Source organism: Aphelocoma coerulescens, chromosome 26, assembly GCF_041296385.1.
Source record: "Aphelocoma coerulescens isolate FSJ_1873_10779 chromosome 26, UR_Acoe_1.0, whole genome shotgun sequence".
NCBI lineage: Eukaryota > Metazoa > Chordata > Aves > Passeriformes > Corvidae > Aphelocoma > Aphelocoma coerulescens.
The window spans coordinates 7,572,644-7,578,813 of record NC_091039.1 but is presented as its reverse complement, the minus strand read 5'-3'; positions in this window follow the sequence as shown (position 1 = coordinate 7,578,813).

Sequence of the window (6,170 nt, the reverse complement as noted above, 5' to 3'; positions counted from 1 at the left end):
AAGAAAATCAATGTCCTTATCAACAGCAAATGGTAGCTGCAGTTATGAATATTTAACATAGAGTGTTGCCATGAGTTTAGAAATGCCTTGTATGCCCCCAACACAGCCCTGTAATAAATGCCATGGTCTTGTGGGATACTTTTTAATAAAAAGAAATCAGAAACATTAAAGCTAAGCCATTAAGTGCTGGAAGTAGTCCTGAATGCCAAATGCAATCTGTGCAACCCATCGCTTTATCCCAGCCTTAAGTCTGGGCCCTTCCTCATAGATTTCAAATTTATTCTTTTTGTATGAATAAACAGCAAGTGCAGGTCACTTTAGCATGGTACCAGTACTTAAGTAAACTGAATAATAAATCAAGGCCAGGGCCAGGCCCATTCTTGCACATGCAAATGCTGTTGTTGTTGCTGCAGTCCATCCAGGAAAACCAGAGTTTTCCCAGATTTGCCATTGTGGGATGCTGGAGGTGATGGAGTCATCACTCAGGAGCACCAAACCCAACACATCTGGCCAAACACCTGGGCTGAACCTGTCATTATTAGAAGGTCCAAGCCAAGCCATCCCCATCCCTCTGCAGCCGTAGGGTGAGGACACAGCCGCTGCCCAGCCCCCTGAGCCTCTGCTCAGCCCAGCAGCTTTCATTCCCTTCTCCCCCACTGGGAATTTTCAGCTGCTTTTCCCAGTGAGGAGTTCTAGAGCTGCCTGGCTGCTGCTGTTCCTCTCCTCTCTCTCACTTGCCAGCTAAACCCTGCAGGTTCCCAGACAAACACAGAAACCAACCCAGTCCCAGTAATAACACATCCAATTGCTCCTTCCCCAGGCTCAGGAAACACTTTCCAGCTCATTCCAACACATTTCCAAGAAGGATATATTCTGGCTTTATTTCTCAAAAATCTTTTCGAATCCTTTCAAAATTTATAAAGTTATTAACAAAATTAATATTTGAAAATGACAGTATTTTGTAGCTACATCCATTACATTTAAATAACAAGCCAAAAATGGATTTTTTTTCTTAGGACATTAAGTCCTGAAGTCTTCCTGAGAAGTTCCAGTGCCAAAGTGTTGGAGTTTGGGCTGTGTTCTGCTGCCACGTGTGCAGTGATGCAGCAGCCCCTGCTGCAGGAGGGGGTCGTGCCCATGCTGGGGTGAAAGTATTTGAATTAATTATTTTTGTATTTTTCATACAAGATCCCAGATTTTTAAAGTAGGTTATGCAATTTCTGGATTAATACTCAAGCTTTTAATGGAGATCACCCAAAGCCATTTGCTGGGTAGGAAGGGATGGGAATTAGTGAAGTTGAAGTTTCACTTAAGTAAATGACTTGTGTGCATAAATAACATGGGAGCTGTCAATAAAGTCATCCTCAAATTCTGTCAAATAGAAGAGTAATTATGGCGTCTGCTTGTTACTAATAAAATGAAACGTTAGCTGAGCTTACACAAAAACAAACACCTTCTGATTTCATTGAAGATTAATGCTAATGTGCCAAATTGCCAGCATAAACTTAATTGCTCTTTTTTATCTCCCTTAAATGATAAGAAGCAGCCACAGAAGTGGTTCTGGTGACCTTGGATTTACATAGGCCTTTGGTCACAGGAAATTGACTGCTTTTATTTCTGACTCAGTAACTTCACTGAGGGCTGCAGGATCCCAGGTGCCCTTCCAGGTTTCTATCCTGCTCTGCAGAGCTCAGCTTGAGGTTCACATTTAATGGGATTCATCTGAACCCCCACAGTCCAAGGGAATCATTTTTCCCTCTGTGTGACAACCTAAACCCAAATTTTGTACTTCTTTAGAGACAACGTGGCTCCTTTTCCTTCCCCGTTTGTGTTTTACAGCGATGTATTTGCAGAACTAAAAAATATCGCCCAGCTACTTCCCATCTCCATGGCAACCTCCTGCTCTGGCTCCAATTGATAAATGCTTCCCAGAGCCTATTACTGTAGGTTAGTTGTTGCAAAAATTATACATTATCACTCACAAAGAAGTCCACAGTATTTAGCACATTCCCTGGGTGGACAGCACAGCCTGATTTTAGCCCTTGTACACCTGAGCATCCTTCATTTATCCTGGTTTTCCAGTCAGTAATTGCAAACACAGTTCAATCCATTTCTGTGTCCAAGCTGTGACTTCGCAGGTTTTTGTTAAGGGTCACAAGCACTAAATGGCTTCACACGAGCCCACGGGACAGGGGGAGAACAAGGCCCCTCCTCCAACCCCCAGCCGGAGAAAGCTGCTGTTGCACATCTGTCCAACACCTGCTCCTCCCACCCCAAATGCTCCTCCATGGGCTGGCCTGGGCAAGTACAGAGCAGAGGAATGTCCGTGCTCATCTCCTGGGGCTGAAACCTGAGTAGGACTGAGAACAAAACCAGGGGAGAAGGGAAGCTTTCCACGTTTGTGCCCAGGGGCAGAGCTGTGCACATGAACTGGAAATGCCTGTCCCTGTCCCTGTCCCTGGCCTTGCTGGGTTGTTGGCTCTTGTTTAGTGGGAGGTGTCTTCTTTGAACTGCAGCCTCACAGGCTGGCCCTGCTGGAGGGACCCTCCAGGCAAATCTCAAATGACCAATTACTGTCCCTGGGTCCTTTTAATCTGCTTTCACAGCTGGAAAAGGTTGAGTCAGTAACCTTTAAAATGCGAAGTTTATCGTGGGATGTCTGCAGCTGCCCCCTCTCCCATCACTGCCTGCTAAGGGAACTCTGGGGCTTGTGGTCTCATCCTTTCCTGTCTGAACTACTTCGAGACTTTCCCAGCACACAAACCAGATCCTGACCCGGGGGGAACTGGCCAGACCCCAGCACACAGAACAGCCCTGGAGGGTGACGCTGGTTTGAGCCCAGCCCCTGCTGCTGGCTGGTCCCTGCAAGCCCTGCCTCAGCCAGAGCCTCAGCTGCCAGAGCAGCCCTGCATGCCCCAGCCCAGGCAGGACACCTCAGGAAGGATGTCACAGCCCAGGAAAGCACCTGGGCAACATCTTGGGATATTTGTGGATCCAGAGGGTAAAATTATCTTGGGCTGCCTGGGAGGTAACAGGCAATCAGTGCCTGTGACATCAGAGCAGGTCCCTCTGGAAAGCATCAGATCTGGATCTGAAGGCATCCAGAGTAGAGAGTACGCAGCCAAATTTTCTCAGTAGATAATGGTCCTCAAAGTTCAAAATTTCTACCTTGTTAATTGGATTTTTCTGGCTTCAACTTAAATCTATTAGGTCTTTTTGTGACTTTCTCTGAAGAAAATGCCTTTCAGGACCTGGAGCTGCGAAGGTACTTATCCATAGAAATTAAGTTACAAGCTTCTTCTTGATAAGATACACAGACTGAGCTCCTTAAGTCTATCACTGTAAAATATCCTCTGCAGCCCTTAATCATTCTTTATTAATCTTTTCAGCTCGGTGACATGGCAGCAGAAAGGTAAAATAAATAAATAAATCCGGAAACAAGCAGGAAAAGAGAAAGGAGATACAAGGATATGATCTCCTAGGATTTCACAAAGTGTGTTAAAATTGTGATACAGCTGTATTAGAAATTTATTCCAGAGACTTCCCGAGGTGCAGCACTGCTGCTCTGAGTGGAGAGAGGCACAGGAAGCCAAGGGAGCTGCCTTGTGCCAGGCTGAGATAAATGTACATCCCCTGCACTGCTCAGAGTGTCTGAGACAGGGACTTGGAGTGGGACTGATAACGTCAAGGATGTCACCATGGAATTCACCATGGAATTCACCATGGAATTCACCGTGGAATTCAACATGATCTTACAAAACGCCTCACAGATGCACATCAACACCAGAGGAAGAGGCAGGTTCCTATCACAGCACTTGGGAAACCGCAGCAGGGACCACTTCAAAGATTAGTTCATAATGAACATAAACTGGGCCTGAATTAGGTGGTGCAAACCAGTCAGCTGGGATTTCTGCACATTACAGTTATTGATTTACAGATTTATTTGCAGTGTGCAAGTCAGCAAGTGCTCCCAGGGTAAAGCAGCCCCCTGAGATCCCACTGGGAATTCCCAGGGCTCTGTGCTCACACACAGCTTCTTCCTCTGCTCACAACTGCTGTGCCAGACCAGAGGGGCACCACAGCCGCCAAATTCCCTCAGGGATGGTGAGAGCAGCTCACCTGGCCCTGAGGCACAAGCTGCTCCTTTCCCAGCCCAGGGAAGCCCACAGCAGGAATGCCCTACTATGGAAAACAGGAAGAATTCATTTGGTACCAAAATAAAAGTCACTTTTTTTGAACTGGTCATCACAGTTCCTCCAAGAGGGAAATTTGGGATTGGCTCCATGGACAGAGATGTCCAAGGGGCTGTGCAGGTGCTGGATTATGCCCAAGGAACACGGCACAGACAGAGAACCAGACCCATCTGTGTTTCCCTTTTCTGGAAGCCCCAGGCCAGCGGGAAGAGCAGGACCCCCGTCCCCCCACGCTGCCCCAGCCGTAGCTGTGACACAGCGATGGTTCCTCTGCCACAACACTGAGAATTAATGCTCCTTTTTGCTCCTTTGGCAGATGCAGTGAAGGAAAATATGGCCAGAGTAATTCCTATCTCCTAAAAATCCTTGCTCTCGACTCTTGATAGCCAGCACCAGTTGACACTTGCAATTCTCATTTCATTTTTAAAACCTGGTTCACTTACATATGATAGTGACAATGACAGTGTCATTTATTATATCACTGACCCTTTCACTTGATTCATTTATAATTTAATTGTCAGTTCAATTTGATCAAATATGTCTGAATTGAAACCATTTGCATTAAAAATAACACATCTTTGTCTTTTTAGTCCCTGTATTGTGGCAAGTATTGCTTGAAAATTCGATTGATGCCAGCTAAAAGCTGTTGTTTAATTAATAGGAAAATGGCTTATAAGGGAAGAAACCATGGGCCTGGATGAAGATCCCTGATGAAAAATGTATCTTGGTAAGGACCATGAAACTCAGACATTCTCATTTCCACTTTTGCTGGATTGAGACCTGGACCTTCCTGAGGATGGTGGTAAAGGCACAGCCATGGCCGTGGGATGGGATTCACAGTCCCCAGTCTCCAAGTGATACATGCATATATAATATAGATATAATATAGATATATCAGTGAGGAACAGGACTTTTCCCTGATTCATATACTGTAATTAATTCTCTGAAGAATCCTTGCTTAGGAACGTTATTAAATCCCATTAAGGCTAATGAATTGTTGTTGTTTCCTAATTATACAGTTGTTTCTAGTTTAATGAACTGTATATTAATTGACTTATAGAATAGAGATTTTACTTTCAGGATGGAAATACGTTAAATAAGAGATATATATTCTCTTGCTAATGGCATCAGTTGTCAGTTACAATCTCTTTTAATGAATCTGTTGGAAAATCCTGTACTTTTCAATACACATTTTGCTTATTTTGTTACCTAAAGAGGCAACAAAAGGCTGCAAATTAAATGTGTTCTGATGTTTTATGTATAGCTGATATTTTTCCTCTGATAATTCAATTTGTCATTGCAAAACAAGATCTCCAGGCCTCTGCAAGCAGCTGAATGCTTCTGACTCGAGTGAGATCATGAAGGAAAAGCAGAGCAGTGCAGGAGGGAGCCCCGTGAGAGGTTTGATCTTCACAGGATAAATCATGGATGCTTTTCCAGCTGAAACCCACCTGGAATGAGGCACCTGTGCTGCCAGACCCGCCAGCCCAGCCGGGCCGAGCCCTCCAGCATCACACGGCTGGGAGCAACCCCTGCTCAGGATGCACGTGGCACCAGCAGGCAGGAGAAGCTGGGGTGAGCCCCACGGTGGCACTCAGCAGCTGCTCTGTCCTGGCCTGACCTGGCCACACACCAGACCACACCTGCCCATCGGGCAGCAGGCTTTGATTGTATCCTCCTCACTAAAAACACATTTTCAGGATAATTTGCAGGCACCCATCAGTTCCTCAGCCCATGCAGGTGGCAGCCCTACATGGGGGGGGCTGTGCTTCATTAATTCCCTTCCAGCCTTCCTAACTAGGTCCTTCCTCAGCCACCCCAGGAGTCATCTGTTACCTGAACCAGCTGAACTGAGAAGCTGCTGTACCTCCCTCAGCTTTGGAGTCTCACTGCAGGGTCCAAGTTGGTGTCCAGGGCAGGAATAAAGGACAACATGGTCAAAAATTCGGGCCTTGTCCATCTGTTTTCCATGAACTG